At 37.8% G+C, this 21368-nt stretch overlaps 1 protein-coding gene across 2 annotated transcripts in view; it reads left to right on the forward strand.

The window, feature by feature from the left end:
* The first annotated feature begins 15454 nt into the window (after positions 1-15454).
* The window catches only part of LOC115213009 (prostaglandin reductase-3), a 120318-nt gene continuing 114404 nt past the window's right edge, over positions 15455-21368 (forward strand). For both annotated transcript variants that reach the window (XM_029781906.2, XM_036504276.1), the window contains exon 1: positions 15455-15730. The gene's annotated coding sequence lies outside the window, so the exon portion shown is untranslated. The remainder of the gene's footprint in view (positions 15731-21368) is intronic.

Consider the following 21368-nt stretch of genomic DNA (forward strand, 5'->3'; position numbering starts at 1 on the left):
ATCTCATTTGCTGAACTGCTAAGTTAGAGATGTAAACACACCAACACCAGTTGTTAAGCAATGGTGGGGAGGGCAAACACAGACACACAGATATATACATATCTACACTAGCTTCTTTCAGTTTCTGCCTACCAAAACCACTCAAGGACTTGGTTGACCCAAGGCTATAGTAGAAGACACTTTCCCAAGGTGTCACGCAGTGGGTCTGAGCTAGGAACCATATGGTTGGGAAGCAAGCTTCTTAACTACACAGCCACAGCTGCACTATATATATATATATATATACCAGCATCGCCTTACTGGCACCTGTGCCATTGGCATGTGTAAAAAATTCGAGCGAGGTCGTTGCCAGTACTGCCTGACTGGACCCCATGCCGGTGGCACGTAAAAGCACCCACTACACTCTTGGAGTGATTGGTATTAGGAAGAGCATCTAGCAGTAGAAACTCTGTCAGATCAAGACTGGAGCCTGGTGCAGTCATCTGGTTAACCAGCCCTCAGTCAAACCGTCCAACCCATGCTAGCATGGAAAGTGGATGTTAAACGATGACGATGATGATGGTGATATATATATGCATGTAAATAGAGAGCTGGAGGATGGATCTACCTAATGCTTATATACTTTTACTACTGGTTGCATATCCTTGACTTTTTGTGAACTACATCTGCCAATATTATGAAGTAATTCTGAGCTCCTAGAAACAGCTGTCAGGCCTGTAACACCATACCTTCTCCCCTTAATTTTGTGTGTGTTTGTACTCTGTGTAAGTTTGCTCTCTTAATATATAAATATTTAGACATTTAGACATGAATATTCATTGTCTGAATATTTCCAGTCTTTGTTTTCTATCTCTTTACATGTATATATGTTTTCCTGGGGCTAAAATGTAGTAACATTGTCCTGTGTAGGACTGTCACATTATCTTGGCAAATAAACTTTACTCTTCATATTTCTCACTCAGAGATTTAAAATTAGTTGTTTTTCTCTTTATGAGATCAACGACTATGTCGCTTTAAAAGTATATACCGCGAACAAGGTTGAGTGGCTGCCATCTCTAGCCAGTGATTGTCCTGTACCGAAGAAAGGAAATAACCAAGAAACCATTGGTCTACAGGTATGGCTAAGGCTAGAAAGGGAGCAATAAACTCCCTGGCTCATAGTATATGGACATAGACCATGTGTCGGTAGCCAGCTGGAAAAGATGCTTTCTTGGGGCTAAAAAGTAGTAACATCGTCCTGCATAGGGCTGCCATATTGTGTTGGCAGATAGACTTTATATATATATATATATATATATATATATATATATATATATATATATATATATATATCATCATCATCATATTATCGTTTAACATCCATTTTCCATGCTAGCATGGGTTGGATGGTTTGATCGGGGTCTGGGAAGGCTCCAGTCTGATCTGGCAGTGTTTTGACAGCTGAATACCCTTCCTAACGCCATATTTCTCACTTTTTACATGCCACCAGCACAGGTGCCACGATCGGATGGTGCTTTTTACATGCCACTAGCATGGAAGCTAGTCAAGGCGGCACTGGCATTGGCCACGTTTCGATGGTGCTTTTTACGTGCCACCAGCACGGGTATCATAACTACAAGTCATGTACTTGACTCAATTGGTCTCCTCAAACACAGCAGGTCACCCTACGATCCAAGGTAAGCAAAGCAAGCCGTCCTGCAATCCAAGGTACTTATATATATATGAAGTAATTTTGGCTACCCGATGTCTTCAACAATATGTGTGTGTGTGTGTGTGTGTAAGTATGTATGTATCATCATCATCATCATCTTCCTCATCTGCTTTTCATGCTGGCATAGGTTAGACAGTTGGACTGGAACTAGTAAGCTGGAGGTCTACACCAGGTTCCAGTCCGACTTGGCATGGTTTCTATGGCTGGATGCCCTTCCTAACGCCAACTACCGCAAGAGTGTAATGGGTGCTTTTCATGTGCTTCTGGCATGGTTGCCATTTAAATGACACTGGTAATGGCCACAACTATGATTTCACTTGACGAGTCTTCTCAAGCTCAGCAAAGGTCTCGGTCACTTGTCATCTCCATGAGGTCTGACAGTTGAAGCTCATGCCACCGGCAAAGGCTATGTTTATGATTTCACAGGTGCCATTCATATGACACTGGCAACAATATTTGTATATATACATTCAAAGTAAATAAATCCTAACTCAGTTTTAATGATCAGTATTCCAGTTGTTTGATCAACTGAGCGATCTACAGGTTAAATTAAGATATTTTCCTGCATACAAGTTTAAACTTTTCAGATTGAAATTTACAGATAAAAAAGGTAGATCAACTTATACACAAAGATGACTTTGGAGAACCAAAAATTCCATGTGAACTGCAGCAGGATTTGGGAAGATAGTGAAAATGTTTGGATGTTTACACTATATATTTAAACTACATATTATGTCAGCTTGTATGCCCGAAAATACAGTATAGCATAAGTAACAGGGTATCCAATAGACACTTGTACTCTTTGCCTAATCTGCAGTGAGAATGAGTTGATTCAGTGTGTTACAAGTTGACTCTGTCAACAGCAGGAACAGTCTACTTACAGAATTTCTAGTTGTTTAATTTCACACACAAGTCAAACCTAGTCTATAGCAGAAGACACTTGTCTAAAGATCTTTGTAGTGGTATCAAGCTCTGGACTTGTGATTGTGAGGCAAACTTCTTAACTATTTGGCCAATGGTGGGAAAACAAATGTAAAATTGGTCTAATACGTAAAAAAAAGATTCTAAATGAAGGACTTTTTAGTAAATGAAATTGTGAAATTTTTCAGATTGCCATATTTACAGTTGCACTACACATACACACATGTTCTCTCTTAAATGTCTAAAATGAGTTGATATTTATAACATTATAGTTTTTCTGATTATTAACTTAATCATAACAGCTGGAATATATATATATTTTTTAATATAGTTGGTTTTGGTTAATTGCATAGCCTCAGTGGCTGAAATTCTTATGTAATTAACTGAATTCAGTGAGTAATCAATAAATTATGAAAATTTGATATATTTGTAACAGTAAGACACTGTGACTATTATATATGTATGAAGGTGAGCTGGCAGAACCGTTAGCATGCCGGGCGAAATGCGTAGCCGTATTTTGTCTGCCGTTACGTTCGGAGTTCAAATTCCGCCGAGGTCGACTTTGCCTTTCCTCCTTTCGGGGTCGATAAATTAAGTACCAGTTACGCACTGGGGTCGATGTAGTCGACTTAATCCGTTTGTCTGTCCTTGTTTGTCCCTCTGTGTAAAGAAACATATATGTATGAATGATATAACAAAACAAGAATAAACTGGTTTTTACTTCCAATTCATTTTGTTTCATTGAACATTGATCTATTAGGTTGTTTCACATGAAATGTCACATTTTTAATTACTTGTTATTTCAGTCATTTAAAAACTCAATTATGTATACCTTGCATTTAATCTTGACCCTTTTTCTTTCCCAACAAAATTCGTACCCACAGACCTTATGAAAATGATAATAACCAAACTATGTTGAGTGATTTTCTCGTATGAATACAAACTGGGTCACTCTGCCACGGAAGCTCTACGGAATATCAAGCGGGACTTTGGTAATGGTTTTGTTGACATCAGAACTGCTCAGAGATAGTTCTAAAGCTCTTGTTCAGGAGATGATAGCCTTGAAAATAAACCAAGGGTTAGGCCAAAATCAATTATTTGGCATGATGGATTAAATGCTTTGGTTGAACAAAATCCGAGAACAAAAGTTCAAAAAATTTCATTAGAACTTCAAACATCTCGCATCACTGTTTTTGGTTACCTGTAAAAAATTGGAAAAGTCAAGAGAAAAGATAGGTTTGTTCCACATCAATTGAACGAGATTAAAATAAACAAAAAAACAGACACCTCAAAGTGTGCTCCTTTTTGCTTTCTCAACTGGAAGAAGACCATTTTTGCATCAAATAATTACTTGTGATGAGAAATGGATACTCTTTGACAACAGCAGGAGAACAGGACAGTGATTAGATGCAGGAGAATCATCAAAATACAGCCCAAACCCATCATTGCACCTTAAAAAGCTAGTGGTCACTGTATGGTGGTCTGCAAGAGGAATTATTCATTTTTCATTTTTGCAACAAGGAAAAACGGTAACAGCAACATCATATTGCCAGGAAATTGATTGTATGCATGAGAATTTGAAAAAGAAGCAACCCAGACCAGTGAATAGAGATGGCCCAATTTTGCTCCATGACAATACACGTCCTTACATTCCTCAAGCTATGGACCAAAACTTGCAAAGCCTGAATTATGAGCTTTTGCAACATCCTCCCTATTTCCCTGATATCCCTCCTACTGATCATCACTTATTCAAGCATTTTGGGCTTTTCATAAGCAATAAAACATTCTTAAATAGAGAAGAGGTAATTGAGGCATTCAAACAGTTTATCACAGCAGATATAGAGAAACGTTGGGTAAACGTCATAAGTGAACATGGATCATACTTTAATTAAATAAATCAGTTCTCTAAAACTTCTGAAACATTTTATTGTTACCTTTCAAATACGACATTTCACATGAAACAACCTAATATATATCTTATAAAGTTTACTACAAGCTCGGCAGTGTCGAGTTCATTACTTCACAGGACACAACCAAGACATTTAATTTACTTTCACTTCAAGCTGTTTTATTTTTTTATCAGTCCTTTCAGCCATCCATCCATTCATCTCTCCATCCCTCCCTCTATTTCCTCTCCCTCCCTCAATCCATCCATCTATTTACCCATCCATCCATCTTTTTCATTCACTACTAGGAGGGTTTTAGGAGTACAGTCCTTAATCTACTCCTGCCATTATCCATATAACTCTACTCTTCTCTCCTTCTATCTTAATACTTGTGTAACAAGGGATTGTACTGGACCAATTGGTATCTGATACACCCTCTGTCATCCTACTGTTGTCAGCCACCACTCCATTTCTTGTAGGTTGCTTGTTCTTCACATCCATCTCTTTATTACCATCAACTATTTTTACGACTATCTATTCATGCAGCTGCCATTACTGTTTCTCTTCCATTACCTTCTGCCATTACTATCTTTCTCTCTCTCTGTCTGTCTTCCTCCCTCTCTCTCTCTTCATTACTGTCTATCTTTACTGTTTCTTTCTCTCCCTCTCTGTACCCTCTGCCATTGCTGTCTGTCTGTTTCTTTCATTACACTCTGCCATAACTCTTAACATTGTTTCATCCACATCTACCACTTTGTCATCCTGTGCACTCTGTCTCCACTATCATACTCATGCTTCTTTCTCACTCTCACTCCAGTTCATGTTCCATCCCTATATCTTCGATTCACACAAAATGTGGAATAGTGAAGATTCTTCAGTTTTACAGATTACAAAGCAATCTTGGTAGTCATATGGTAAAATGTATTCAGTACACATTATAAAGCGGTTGGCAAATGAGCAGAGAGACCATATGGGTGTCAAGAGACCTTTTAGTTTTGTCTTGCCAAGGCGTAGGAGTGGCTGTGTGGTAAGTAGCTTGTTTACCAGCCACATGGTTCCGTGTTCAGTCCTATTGCATGGCACCCTGGGTAAGTGTCTTCTACTATAGCCTCTGGTCGACCAAAGCCTTGTGAGTGGATTTGGTAGGTGGAAATTGAAAGAAGCTCATCGTATATATGTATATATATATATATATATGTGTGTGTGTGTGTGTGTGTGTATGTATATGTTTGTGTGTCTGTGTTTGTCCCCCTAACATCGCTTGACAACCGATGCTGGTGTGTTTACGTCACCGTAACTTAGCTGTTTGGCAAAAGAGACCGATAGAATAAGTACTAGACTTACAAAGAATAAGTCCTGGGGTCGATTTGCTCGACTAAAGGTGGTGCTCCAGCATGGCCACAGTCAAATGGCTGAAACAAGTAAAAGAGTTAAAGATATTACAACCTCATCTCTAGTGCTTGTCTCACAATAAAATGTCCCTGTCTAGAAAAGTAATAACTCTGAATAAGAATTGGCTGTGGAACTCTAACCAGCCATGCAAGCAGGGAAAGTAGATGTAAAATGATGATGATGAGGATGATGCATCAGCAGAATAAGGATTCAACATATCCTCCAAGAGTGTTTTCAAAACTCCTTGATATTTTTCTCAGTTACTCAAACTTAGCTTGATTCATACATCCCCATAGTTAAACTTAGACACTTTGAATTACTTAATGTTGACATTTAGGGTCATGCAATTTATCAAAAATCTAGTTGGGTCAATCTCAGGTTGATAATGAAAAGAACAAAAGGCTTAATTAAAGACTATTTTTTTTTAAACAAAGATGATTTATTTATTGAAGAATTTTATTCTATAATCCCCTAAATTGGATTAAATGGCACCAGAATTTGAGCTTTGAAAGTCTTAATTGCATTGAAATAGTAAGAATAGCTTGAATATATTTGACATTTTTAACATAGGTTGCTTGTAAACATGTAGTACAAAAATATGAATCACTTTTATATGAAACTAGGTCTTTAGCCATTGTTAACGATGCACATACCTTCTTTTAATAGTAGACTGTTATATAGTGAAAGCCTTGTTAGTTACCACAGTGACAACACTCTACTTATCAATTTAGCTTTCAACAGTCTGTCTGTATCTATCTCTGTCTATGTCTGTCTGTCGGTCTCTCTCACTGTATTTCTCTCTCAACAACAACAACAACCTGTTTTTTGTTGAAACAAATTTTAGTTTTATCTTTCGCACACACACACACACACACACACACACACACACACTCTCTCTCTCTCTCTCTTACTGAATTTCTCTCTACAACAACAGCCTCACATTATTGTGAAAGTGTTTTTTTTAAAGTCTGTGTTGCCTTGACTCTACGCTGAAAGATATACAGAAACACAGATATAGAAATACACACACACACGCACAGACAACCACAAAAATAACTATCTATGTTGTTATATGACGAAGGTCCTCTTTTTTTTGAAGTCTGTGTAGCTTTGTGTTAACAGGCTTGCACTTAAAATTCCCATGTTTTAAATCAAAGCTTGATAGTTACTATGGTGACAACACTACCTACCTGTCTGTCCTATCTATCCATCCATCCATCCATCCATCCATCCATCCATCCATCCATCCATCCATCCATCCATCTTATCTATCTATCTATCTATCTATCTATCTATCTATCTATCTATCTATTTATCTATCTATCTATCTATCTTTTTCACACACACTCTGTCTATCTCACTATATTTCTTTCTCAGCAACGATTTTTACTCCTCCTTTACATATATCTTGTGATGGACAGGCAAATAGAGATCAGCTTCTCTTTTGTAATATAAGATATAGAAAATTGTCTAATTTTATGCTACATTTTATAACTTTTTTTATTTTACTCAGAATAAGGAGAAAATCTTTTGCAGTTAATTAGAATTAACTTTATTTGTGCCTGCAATTAATTGGACATTTTTACATAGATTTGGTGCTAAACAGATGTTTTGAAAAGTTATGCAAATATCCTGATTTTTACAACTAGATTAAGATTTGTTCAGTTTGATCCTCAATCACATCGTGTCATATTCTTATTTCCTACCTTTTACTGAAATTTAAAACTAAACATGAGCGACCAGAAAACAAAAACAAATGTATTGCAAACATCTCATGAATTTTCAGAATGTCATATAAAGGAAATGGTTGTAGTGGTGGCAGTGGTGTAAAATGTTAAAATAGTGGAAATTGAATAAATATTAATGAGAGAAGAAACGTCAAAGTCAGGGATGATTGAATGCATTTGGTGCCAGAAAGGAAATCATACAGCACTTGAACAGCATTTACATAATTGATAGAGAACCACAGTAGAAACTTAGAAAAATCAGAACAATAGTACTGTCAGTAAGCTTGGTTGTAACATTGAAAAATGAATATTAAAAAAACATCCAAAAATGTTACCACCTCATCCCACATCTTCCTAGATCTACACTTGTGGAAAGAGTAGACCCAGAAAGACATGAGACAAAATGGTCAAATATGATCTTCAGATACATTATTTACATTCGACGGATATTTGTCCTCCTCTTGTTTGTTGTTAACACAACGTTTCGGCTGATATACCCTCCAGCCTTCATCAGGTGTCTTGGGGAAATTTCAAACCTGGGTTCTTATTCCTAAGGTATTTTCCAATGTTGTTATTATTATTATTGTTCAGGTCACTGCTTGGAATCGAACTCAGAATCTTTAGTAGCCTGTGCTCTTAACCACTACGCCATATGCCCGTGGCATATGGCATAGCCCAGGGGCATATGGCGTAGTGGTTAAGAGCGTAGGCTACAAACCCAAAGATTCCGAGTTTGATTCCAAGCAGTGACCTGAACAATAATAATAATAATAATAATAACATCGAAAAATACCTTAGGAATGAGAACCCAGGTTCAAATTTCCCCAAGACACCTGAAGAAGGCTGGAGGGTATATCAGCTGAAATGTTGTGTTAACAACAAACACGATGAGGACAAATATCCGTGTAATGTAAGTAATGTAAATAATTCCTCATCTCTTAAATATAGAACTGATCTTCAGATGTTGAGTTCCATGAAGGCAATGACATTTAACTGAAACTTTACTGATTTACTGTGCTTGAGAAGACATGTCAAGCTAAGTGAATCATGGTCATTGCCAGTATTGGTGACACATAAAAAAACACCCGGTACACTCTGTAAAGTGGTTGGCATTAGGAAGGGCATCCATCCATAGAAACCATGCCAAATCAGGACAACGGAGCCTGGTGCAGGTTTCTGGTTTAGCAGTCTCAGTCAAACTGTCTGACGACACATGCTCGCATGGAAAATGGACGTTAAATGATGGTGGTAGTGGTGTGATGACAATGGTGATGATGATGATGATGATGATCATGGACTACCCTTAGTTTAAAAATAAATTCCTAGTTTGAATCCATCCTGGTATTACCAAAACTGGTGATGATCAAAGATCAGACGAGCCAAATATTGTGTAGATATCATGTAGTCATTTTATATTTTACTTGTTTCAGTCATTAGACTGTGAACATGCTCCAGCATGGTCTTGAAGAATTTTAGGTGAATGAATTGACCCTGGTACTTATTATTACTTTTTAAAGTCTGGTACTTATTCTATCTGTCTCTTTTGACAAACAGCTAAGTTATAGGGGAGGTAAACTGGATGTCAAGTAGTAGTGGGGATATAAACACACCAACACCAGTTGTCAAGTAGTTGTGGGAGACAAACACACACACACACACACATATGCACAAACACACATACATGACAGGTGTTGTTCAGTTTCCATTTACCTGATCCACTCACAAGGCTTTGGTTAGCCGAAGGCTATAGTAGGAGATACTTGCCCAAGGTACCATGCTGTGGGACTGAACCCAGAACCATGTGGGTGGGAAGCAACTCTAATAAGTCCAAAAATTAAAATCCAAACTCATTTTTTGCAATTGAATTTTCTCATCAACCAATACTCTTTTTATTTTTTATTGGTCAAGTTATGGAAGTTGTTTAAATCTACTACATGTGATAATTCCTATTTTTGGATACTAAAAACTGTTGTATATTATCAAAGCATACAACAGTAAGTCTTATCTTTAAAGTATTTAGCTGTACTAATTCTAGTGACAGTCAGCTTATTTAGAACATTGCTTTCACATCTGAGGCAGTTGAGGCAATTGTAGATTATGTTTGACAACAGTGAAATCCTGTTCTGCATAGATAAAATGACATAAACCTGCATTACTCCTTCAGGCTTACAAATACTTAAATAATGACAATAACAACAGTAATAATGACAAACACTATGTATAATATACCCTTTTGTGATAGTAAAGTGTATAAAATCTAAATGAAATATTTTAAAGTATTTAATGAATATTCTGAAGTATTTAAAATTGATAAAAGTTGTTTTATGAGTCTATTGCATAAATTGAATGATATATAATGCTGAGATTGCTCTATTTTCTGATTAGAATTAACACTTTAAAAATAGTTGTTTGTGTTATAATATTTAGGTTTTTAAAATACCAAATATTAACAGGATTATAAAGTTGGAGATAAAAATTGTTTGCAAGACAAACAGCTTCAATGTATTGATTATTGCAACGAATAAGGTGTAGCAACTGTATACATAAAGGAAGGTAGCAAAAATATCTGAATAAATTTCTTAGAATCTTTCAACATAACTTGCCTATACTAAACTCGAGAATCTGTGATAAATTTGATTAGTTTCTGCTCTTGATCTTATTTGTTCTTCATGTTATTGATTTTTGGAGAAAATTCGAACACTGAGGAGATAATATGTTATCTCTTTGCAGTTTGTTGCAGATATTAAGTTACTATCATTGGTTCAAAAGGTGCTTATAAGATTTTATTTTAGTTGAAATATTTCAGCCAAAATGAACCAAAGATCTTTCAAATCTGAGGTTCTTAATCAAATTTAATATTAAATGATATCATGATACAGAGAAAAAAAAATGGAAAAGAGGTTTGTTGAAATGTATGAAATATTTAAATTATCCTCCACATGGACACTCTTCCTTCATAAATATATTCACAGGGGAAAAGAAATCAGATCAACCATTGATAAGTAACAAATTTAAGCCCAGCAAATTAGAATCAAGGTGCATTACTTACATTCAAATAGAGACAATTTGACAAAATCTGAAAGATTACAGGTGTACAAAATAATAAAAGTTACAATCAGATTGAAATTACTGTAGCATAATATGCAACTGTTAGAAAGCACAATATCTGAGAGGGAAAATGAATCTATTTACAATGGTTGTAAGTATTGCAGAGAATATGGCAGTGCTCAGGATTAAAGCTTCAGAAAAATAGTCGAAGAGGGAAAGAGGGGGGAAAAAAAATCAAGGACCATGTGAAAACGAAAATGTTGAAGGTAAAATAACAATAAAACAAAAATAAGTGCACTAAACAGCAAAAAGAATGTGAATATACCAATGATATGGCGAAGAAATGTATTGAGAAGAGAAAAATATGATTGTTTTGCTGAACATTGAGACAGAAGTGATCAAGAAAGTTCACAAGATGATAGACTGTCTATGAAATCTTGAAGTAAATTTATTAAATACTGAAAATAAGAAAAAGTAAAAAAAATGGTCTGAATATTAAGAAAGCTGAAGGCAGCGAGCTGGCAGAATTGTTGATGGGCAAAATGTTTAGCAATTTCATCCGTTTTTAAGTTCTGAGTTCAAATCCTGCCCTTTTTCGGGGTAATAAATAAGTACCAGCTGAGCACTGGGGTTGATGTAATTGACTTACTCTCTCCCCCCAAATTACTGGCCTTGTGCCAAAATTTGAAACCAGTATTAAGAAAGTTGGAATGTAAGTGTATCAGAAAAGTTAAGGCATCAAATGAAACGACTAAACAAACACTGAAAGTGTAGAGCCACAATCCTTATATTTACAAAAAATATATCACAATCATATGTTAAGGTTGAATCTTCGTGTCTCTCCTCAATCAAGGTGGCTCTGTAAATAGTTCTTCCACAAATAATCATTGTATTTGTTACTCAATTTGCTTCTTACTCCACACTGTACACACAGCATAATCACCTCTCAAACTGTCCTCCTTTAATTTCTCCTACCCATAATAAATTTTTCAATCTTTTTATCATTACCATCATCTATTCCAAACTACAGGTGATAGTTTGCCTCATTTCTAACTCAATCACCTATTTTGTAGTCTTACTCTGATCCTGCTACTTATCATCCTATCATCATCAAGCCTACAAAACAAGCAGCTCCTTGATAATCTTGAGTTGCTTTCCATTCTCAACGTCTTCAACTAAAACATTTACATACAGCCATCAATCAGACAAATAGAAAAAAGTCATTCCAATTGGTTAAGTCTTCAATATGTCTGGGATGTGAATTTCCCAGCTAATCAACTTGTCCTTCATCTTTTTTCTGAATTCATCAATCAAAAGTTGCTCCATCAAAGTATGCAGAGATGAGACTCTCTCTGACCCACATCTTATCTGTTCAGTTTTAGAGTTTCACATTCATTATTCTGTACATTAATGATTTATTTGCTTCAATGTTTTACCATGTACACTACTATGCAGATGATACACTCATCATTCTGTGTAGTTCTACACACAGAACTCTTCCACAGGAAACTGAGATACTTCATACAAGACTTGCATTGCTTTCATAAAACTTGAAAAACACCTTTCAGTGATATGACCAACTGTCCATTGCCTGCTGTAAAATGCTGCATAGAAGTCTTTGTTCTCAATTTTACAAGGAACATCTATCTCTCCAGAGCTTACTTTGACAATTCTGTAGTTCTCATTCTTCTGCAATATACATATGGCACATTGTATCTCTAGGAACTCTACTCAGTCTTCATTGACCAGAATGTCTCTGACCTGGTCAATCATATCCATCCTCACCACTACATCAATTCCTTTGACAATGCAATCATGATCACCTTGACTATCAACTTCACAGTACTTGAACCCTTACATCAAACCTTTCTCTCATCAACTGCACTTATACTGTTCAACATTCCACTGGCTATCCATCAGCTTTGAAGTCAATAAGATAGTTGTTTAACTAACATCAACCAGGATTCTTGCCTTGCTTTCTCCTATCAAAACTTTCACCACAGATAGCAAATGAGTGCCTCTATTCACTTAACAATGGCTTACTTTATGACTAGCCTGGTCACATCAATAGCAAATCAATTCTGGTTTGGGCTCTTTGCAATCCCTGACCATATATAACTGAAACACTACTTCTTAAATGCTTGAATCTGCCTAATTCTCTCTACTGACCCTTCATTGCTGGCTGTCTTATTGTAAACACTGTCATAAGGTTTTGCGTTTTGTTCACTATTAACACTCTAAGCTCTGGATACCAAATTTCCTATAGCTATGGAAGATTTGCTATCCAATGCTGCGGTCTTACTGATATGTGGTCAGGGAAATCAGTTACAAACACTAGCTTGACTGTCCTTTCTATTTCTGGTCTTGTATATCCAACTAGTCCTGCCAATGTCTTGACCTCATTAGCAAACATATCCACCTAGGTTCTATAAATTTTCTCTCCCTAGCCTACTTTAGGGTTCAAATGCTCCCTCTCTAAAAATCTCTTTTAGTTTGCATCTTTTTTTTTTCTACATCGAGCTGGGCTTCTCCATTGATCTATAGATATAGAGCCAACACTGACCCCTCTAGATACAACAGCATAAAGCTTGCTACATCACGAATCCCCTGCAACTTCACAAACAGCCTCATCTTCTTCACTCATAGAATCACATCTCCCTTGCCACTAAACTACCTTTTTACATAACTATTTATTTTTACCTTGCTTGACATAATTTTTCCAGTTATGAGCTGAAATAGATTGCAGGCGAACAACAGAAAATGCTTACATGCTTTCCTAAGCCACAAACCTTCAACACCAATTCTCCAGGGTGCTCATACAGAACAAAGAAGGTTCTGGGTCCCACTGTGAAGAAGCAGAATGTGCATCTACCAATGGCTGCAGAGGAATCAAGCTTTACTCTTTTCTTTTGGGTTCCCACATGCAAAGTGACACCTTCTAGTGAAAAAGGCACATACCACTAATTACCTCTCAATACACCATCCCAGCTTACTGCCACCACCAGCTAGCCGAGTTCACACCATCACAAAAATAAGAAACCTTTAAAGACTGAAATGTTTAGAAATTTTAGTCAATCAGATCCAATGTTTTTTGATCATGTGTTTTGCTTTCATTTTTGAAAGACAACACTTTTGAATGACAATCATTACAAATTACAATTTTTGAGAAATTACAGAACAATGAAAATATTTAATGAAAGAAAACAACAAATTAACGTTTGTAATGGAATTTTGTGATGCACTATAAACCTTAACCTTAACCTAAACTCTAACATTAAAACCTAAACCTAAACTTTGATCCCTAATTCCAAAATGGTTTCAATCATTTGCTATGGAGACATTTACAAATAACCTCAACTGATGGATGAGATGTTGAGAATGGATAATTCTTATTGGTTAAAGTTACAAAAATTTTCAGTTTTTAAACATCATCATCATCATCATTTAACGTCTGCTTTCCATGCTAGCATGGGTTGGACGATTTGACTGAGTACTGGCAAACCAGATGGCTGCGCCAGGCTCCAGTCTGATCTGGCAGAGTCTCTAACAGCTGGATGCCCTTCCTAATGTCTCCAGAGCCGCATCAAACGATGGGAGAAATGCGTAACTCTGGGTGGTTCCTATGTAGAAAAAGACTAATAACTGTGCCAAGTTTCGTTGCTCTACTGCTATGGGAAGTGGGTCAGGGGCATTACTTATTGAACGTCCCTCGTAAGTCAATGTTCGTTGTTTTATGTATTAAAAAAAAAAAGACTCATCTTTTAGCCACATATGCATAAATGAAGTTAAAATTGAGCGAAAAACAATAGTTTACAAAAGTAAACAGTAAGAAAAGGGCAAAATGGTAGAATTACAGATTAACACCCGCACAATTTTCACTAAGAAAAAAAAAACTCGGATATTTTGCGTGGAATCAAGTACCCTGACCTCCTAATATGCTGGAAATCCCATATTTTGGTTCGGAATTGGTCCGGAAGGGGGGGGGGGTATTACCCCCCCCCCGCGGAATTTTCACACAAAAAAGAACTCTGATTTTTTGCGTGGAATCAAGTACTGTGACCTCGTAATATGCTGGAAATCCCATATTTAGGTTCGGAAGGGTGGGGGGCGGGGCAGCCCAAAAAATCAGTTTTTTTTTTTTTCTTAGTGAAAATCTGGCGGGTGTTAATCTGTAATTTTACCGGCAAAATAAATGGGGGAATTAGTTATTCGATAATCAAAGTAGAAACACGCACACTTCCTCAATTATAATAGTGTATCAGAGGAAACAGATGTTTCCCTCTAAAAAAAGTTTTGAGACTCCTGAAAACAGTCATGGCATTACAGCATTTGTGAAGGTGAGAGCAATGGATTAGCCGGCACCTTTCATACATCAACGAATTAGGACTTCAAAGGAGTCAAAAATCTCACAGTCCAACCGCTCAATATTCGATTATTGAAAGGTTAGATCTAAATGTGAAATGTACACAACTTGGTAGAATACATAGGATTTAAGGGCCCTATATAATCCCTCATAACTTTTTTATCTTTTGGAATTTTCAGAAAACGGGAATTCATACGATTATGAAAAAGAAATTCTTTTGTATATGATTTAAGGGCGATTTAGCTGTCATTTTCAACATATCTCACGACCATCTGATTCTCCCCACAAAGGGCGGTGACTTGCAGAAACGTCAGCACGCCGGGCGAAATGCCTTTAGCACTGTAACAATAAATTATTGTGAAGAAAAAAAACAAACAAACAGAAACCCCTCCTAGAACCGGTTAAACTTCAAGTGTCAGTGTCAAAAGTTGGGCCACTCGTCTCTACACTGCTTAGATCAAGTTTGAAGTTATTTTACCTATCAGTGCTTTATATTCAAAGTAAACATACTGGGCAAATATTCAAGCACCATCTGATATAAATTCCCCCCTCATTGTATCCTGAAAGGACACTTAATATTTCAGTTCAAATAATATCACATCATTTTGTTATTCTTTCTTCGCGCTTGGATTTCAAGTGAATATCTGCCACCCACTTATTTAAAACTCGCTTATTCCTTGAGGTAAGGCCAATAATTTTCCTATTGTTTTATGTTTCCTGCCTTCAACTTTCTCTAAACATTCTATTTGTGCCAAGAGTTCAAGTGACTGTGAGAAACTTAACTCATTATAGACATTCTGGTAACACTAGTCTCTTCACTTATTATTAAGTGCATATTGTTTTGGTTTCTATTTATTTATCTTTCTGCTCATATCGATTCTTTGAGAGGTGGAGAGAGTGAGAGCCTGAAAGTAAACTTAATTTCATCATGCAATTTTTCTTTTACATGTTAATATTTTTCTTTTGAAAACTAATGTTTTTTTTCCCTCTTTGAATCAAAATCGGATGAAATGTTAGTGTTGTTATTTATTTCTGATGTTTTATGAATTAAATACAAAAATAATTATGTTAATGGAAAGTGGAATTTTGCCGACGAAATTAATCAATTTGCTATTGCGGCAAATCTAATCTCATTAAAAAAATACACTGCAGTGTTGGAGAGTAATTGTTGCAGTTGGAAGAGGTCAGGTCTGTTTATATGCATAGATGTGCTTAGAAAAGAGTCCCCATATATAAATCGGTTGGAAATTTAATTTGATAACTAAAAATCAGATTCCTCAAAACAGGCCCGAAGTTTTTGCTAAACAATTACAAACATTCGATTTAACCCACTTGTACACAGGTTCAGATGTAAAAATATTCTTTAAACAACCGCCAACCATCAATATGTGTATAAATCCTTAATGCATACCTTCAAAAACAACGATCATAGATTCTATAAACCCAGCTAGAAATAGCACTGCAAACTATAAACAAACATTTCATAAGAGATATGAGTAGTATCTGATCGATAACAATAGTATGTTGCATTGAGAAGTGATGTCTTCGAAAGTGTTGATATCTGATGCAAAGCGAATACACTTCAAGATCAGAAGAAACATTTACACCATACAATGTGCATATTTTAATTGGAAAGTTGTTCACGACGTGCAGTTTTATTTATCACCAGTAAAAATGAATTCGGGGGCTGTCCCACATATGTGGGACAGCCCCCGGACAATCTAACAATAATTAATAATCGGAAAAATTAGAAGAGATGAATTCATTGAAGAAATGAATGATAAATCATGCAAGAAATTACTTTTTGGATGCTGACGTACACTTCGAGTCCAACCAATTAGACCTGTTATTCTGAACTTTCGGTACTACTTGAGAACAGTGGTCGCGGTACGCGCACTCGCGTAGTCGCGCCTCCTCGCTAGCTAGTCGTGACTAGTCGATCCAAAACGACTACCTAGCAAAGTAAATAAAACAAAAATAAATATTTTTGTTAAACAAAGTAAATAAAACACAAAAACACAAAGTAAAGATCGACTAGTCATGACTAGCTTGCGCGAGTACGCGCACCGGGACCACTGTTCTCAAGTAGTATCCCAACTTTCTTCATGGCAACTGTCATGAGAATAGTTTATATTAAAAAATCCCTTTCTTTGATACATATAACTCATCTCTTTTCAGTTATTTTTTTGTTACCTTGTCGTACCCAGCCACAGATAAATCATATATTACTGACCCCCCCCCCAGTAACCGAATTTCAGGCCTAGCAAAGTTGCTTCCCTTGACACCAGCATCCATTTCTCACCTTCAGTTGTATTTAGTTTGGGAACATTTTGGTTAATTCTCTGCCTTCCGTCTATCTCATAGATTAGAAATTTTGTTAGGCGCAGGAGTGGCTGTGTGATAAGTAGCTTGCTAACCAACCACATGGTTCCGGGTTCATTCCCACTGCGTGGCACCTTGGGCAAGTGTCTTCTACTAAAGCCTTGGCTGACCAAAGCCTTGTGAGTGGTTTGGTAGACGGAAACTGAAAGAAGCTCGTCGTATATATGTATATATATATATATATATATATATATATATATATATTATATATATTATATATATAAATATATGTATGTATGTGTGTGTTATATATAATATATGTATGTATGTATGTATGTATGTATGTATGTATGTATGTGTGTGTTTGTGTTTGACCCCCTAACATTGCTTGACAACCGATGGTGATGTGTTTACGTCCCCGTAACTTAGCGGTTCGGCAAAAGAGACTGATAGAATAAGTACTAGGCTTACAAAGAATAAGTCCCAGGGTCGATTTGCTCGACTAAAAGGCAATGTTCCAGCATGGCCGCAGTCAAATGACTGAAACAAGTAAACGAGAGAAAGAAGTCATTCTGTTAATTTGTGTTGAGGTGGTCTCTATAGACACCCCACACAAATTATTGCCAGCGCTGATTTTGGTTACGACTTTACGTATTCGAGACGTCTGAAGAAACAATGAGATCGAAGATGAAAAGAGGGTAACAGGCATATATACCATATTTCGGGAGTATTTGCTCCTTCATCAGCATCCATCTAACCCCTCAATCATCCACAAACACATTGCTTTACATTAACATATCTACAGAGATAACCGTAACAAGTGATGTAAAGCACACTTCTAACACAGTAGAACACTGTATTGACTTATAAAACACATTTAATATATTTCATAGTATATGATGGTTGCATAACGAAATACCACGCCCCTACAAGTCATTAATATCTGTTAATTCTGGTGTATCTTAAAGTATGCCGAGCCATTCACATTATTAAACAAAAAATAATAATGAAATTATTGTATACAGTGCTCAGGTGCACCACAACTTGTCAGAAAGTGCATATAAAGTACATGCAGTAATGTACAAATGTCTGGAAAGTGAACAGTGGATGAGTCAGATACATGCTTGCGTGTGTATGGAGGGGAGACAATAAGGTGTAGTGTTGGTGAATCTCAGGAAGCATGGAAGTTTTGAAGGATGCAGTGCTCCGACAACTAACAACTGATGCCGGCAGTTTGTTCCATGCTTCAGCAACTCTTAACGTGAAAAAATGTTTCCAAAAGTCATGGGAGCTGTGCTGTTTTCTGACATGTCCACGGGTGTTAGACAGGTGGAGTTTGAAAAGGTGCTCAGAGTTATTGTTTGTAAGATGGTTAATAATTTTATGGGTGTCTGCCAAGTCAGCTGCCAGACGTTGGAGTTTCAATGTATCCATGCCCAGGGAAGTAAGGCATTCAGAATATGAAAAATGCCTGATGGAGGGTATTCTCTTGGTTGCATGTCGTTGAATGGTTTCCAGATGATTAATATCCTGGGCAAGATAACGATAGATAACTACAGATAATGACATCATCATCATTATTTTTACGTCCCCATTTCTATGTTGGCATGGTTTGAACAAGTTTTCTGAGAGAGAGTTTTACAGCTGGATGTCCTTCCCTTCAATAACCCTTTTAGTCAAATGTTATGGCATGCAACATTGCTGCCTACCTTTTCACAAACGGATAAGCCAATTTTCAAAGCCACCTTTAAAAAATCCTACAGAGAATACAAGAATATGTAGCATGTGCCACCAATGTAGTGAGTTGTCTAGAGTGTTCTGTTGTGAGTTTTGTTTATAATAGAATATCAAAGAAAGTCACAAGGTGAATGTATGAACGAATCAACATTCTTTATTTCTGGTGAGGTAATCCTCTCATACAAGCAGTAGTAAGTGATATTAGAATTTTTAAGTAAATGTTGAATAAAATGTGTGGGAACAGAATGTACAATTGCTAGTGTTGGATGAAAAAAGAGTTTCAACAAGTTTACTAAAGGATGGCCCTTCGTGACTTCAATGATACCAGGAGTTGCATGGCATAGTTGATTTTAGAGTCATGGTCGTGTATCAAAATGTGATGTTAACATTACGTTGGCTGAGCTGCTCTAGAATAGCTCTTTCAAAAAGCGCACGATACTCAAGGTGGAAGCCACCACATGTATTCTTCTACAGCCAGCTCTTATGCTTCGAAGTGGATGTAGCATGGCGTGTTACTTCGCCATGACAAAATAAATCCCTCCTGGCAGCCTACAATACCTCTCCGCAGACTGAAAGTTGATAAAAACAAGTGAAAATTCATGCAAATAAACTTTCAGGACAAATAAAAATAATGTAGCAGCATTCATGTTTATGTACGGTGTCGGTATGAATGTATGTGATACAAGACTAAGGCAGTGTGCAGGATGTCCCAGCCGGTGCAAAGCCGAGGCAGAGTTTAGGACGTGCCAGCCAGTGCAAAACTGAGGCAGTGTTTAGGATGTGCCAACCGGTGCAGAGATGAGGCAGTGTTTAGGATGTGCCAGCTGGTGCAAAGCTGAGGCAGTGTGCAGGATGTGCCAACTGGTGCAAAGCTGAGGCAGTGTTTAGGATGTGCCAACCGGTGCAAAGGTGAGGCAGTGTTTAGGATGTGCCAGCTGGTGCAAAGCTGAGGCAGTGTGCAGGATGTGCCAACCGGTGCAAAGCTGAGGCAGTGTTTAGGATGTGCCAACCGGTGCAAAGGTGAGGCAGTGTTTAGGATGTGCCAGCTGGTGCAAAGCTGAGGCAGTTTAGGATGTGCCAACCGGTGCAAAGCTGAGGCAGTGTTTAGGATGTGCCAACTGGTGCAAAGCTGAGGCAGTGTTTAGGATGTGCCAACCGGTGCAAAGCTGAGGCAGTGTGCAGGATGTGCCAACTGGTGCAAAGCTGAGGCAGTGTTTAGGATGTGCCAACCGGTGCAAAGGTGAGGCAGTGTTTAGGATGTGCCAGCTGGTGCAAAGCTGAGGCAGTGTGCAGGATGTGCCAACCGGTGCAAAGCTGAGGCAGTGTTTAGGATGTGCCAACCGGTGCAAAGCTGAGGCAGTGTGCAGGATGTGCCAGCCGGTGCAAAGATGAGGCAGTGTACAGGATGTGCCAGCTGGTGCAAAACTGAGGCAGTGTTTATGATGTGCCAACCGGTGCAAAGGTGAGGCAGTGTTTAGGATGTGCCATCCAGTGCAAACCTGAGGCAGTGTTCAGGATGTGCCATCCAGTGTAAAGCTGAGGCAGTGTTTAGGCTGTGCCATCCAGTTCAAACCTGAGGCAGTGTTCAGGATGTGCCATCCAGTTCAAAGCTGAGGCATTGTTCAGGATGTGCCATCCAGTTCAAACCTGAGGCAGTGTTCAGGATGTGCCATCCAGTGTAAAGCTGAGGCAGTGTTTAGGCTGTGCCATCCAGTTCAAACCTGAGGCAGTGTTTAGGATGTCCCAGCTGGTGCAAAGCTGAGGCAGTGTGCAAGAAGTGCCAGTCGGTGCAAAACTGAGGTAGTGTTTAGTATGTGCCAACCGGTGCAAAGCTGAGGCAGTGTTTAGGATGTGCCAACCGGTGCAAAGCTGAGGCAGTGTTTAGGATGTGCCAGCTGGTGCAAAGCTGAGGCAGTTTTTAGGCTGTGCCAACCGGTGCAAAGCTAAGGCAGTGTTTAGGATGTGCCAGCTGGTGCAAAGCTAAGGCAGTGTTTAGGATGTGCCAGCCGGTGCAAAGCTGAGGCAGTGTGCAGGATGTGCCAACCGGTGCAAAGCTGAGGCAGTGTGCAGGATGTGCCAGCCGGTGCAAAGCTGAGGCAGTGTTTAGGATGTGCCAACCGGTGCAAAGCTGAGGCAGTTTTCAGGATGTGCCAGCCGGTGCAAAGCTAAGGCAGTGTTTAGGATGTGCCAGCTGGTGCAAAGCTGAGGCAGTGTTTAGGATGTGCCAGCTGGTGCAAAACTGAAGCAGTGTTCAGGATGTG

The sequence above is a fragment of the Octopus sinensis genome, linkage group LG6 (assembly GCF_006345805.1).
Source record: "Octopus sinensis linkage group LG6, ASM634580v1, whole genome shotgun sequence".
Lineage (NCBI taxonomy): Eukaryota > Metazoa > Mollusca > Cephalopoda > Octopoda > Octopodidae > Octopus > Octopus sinensis.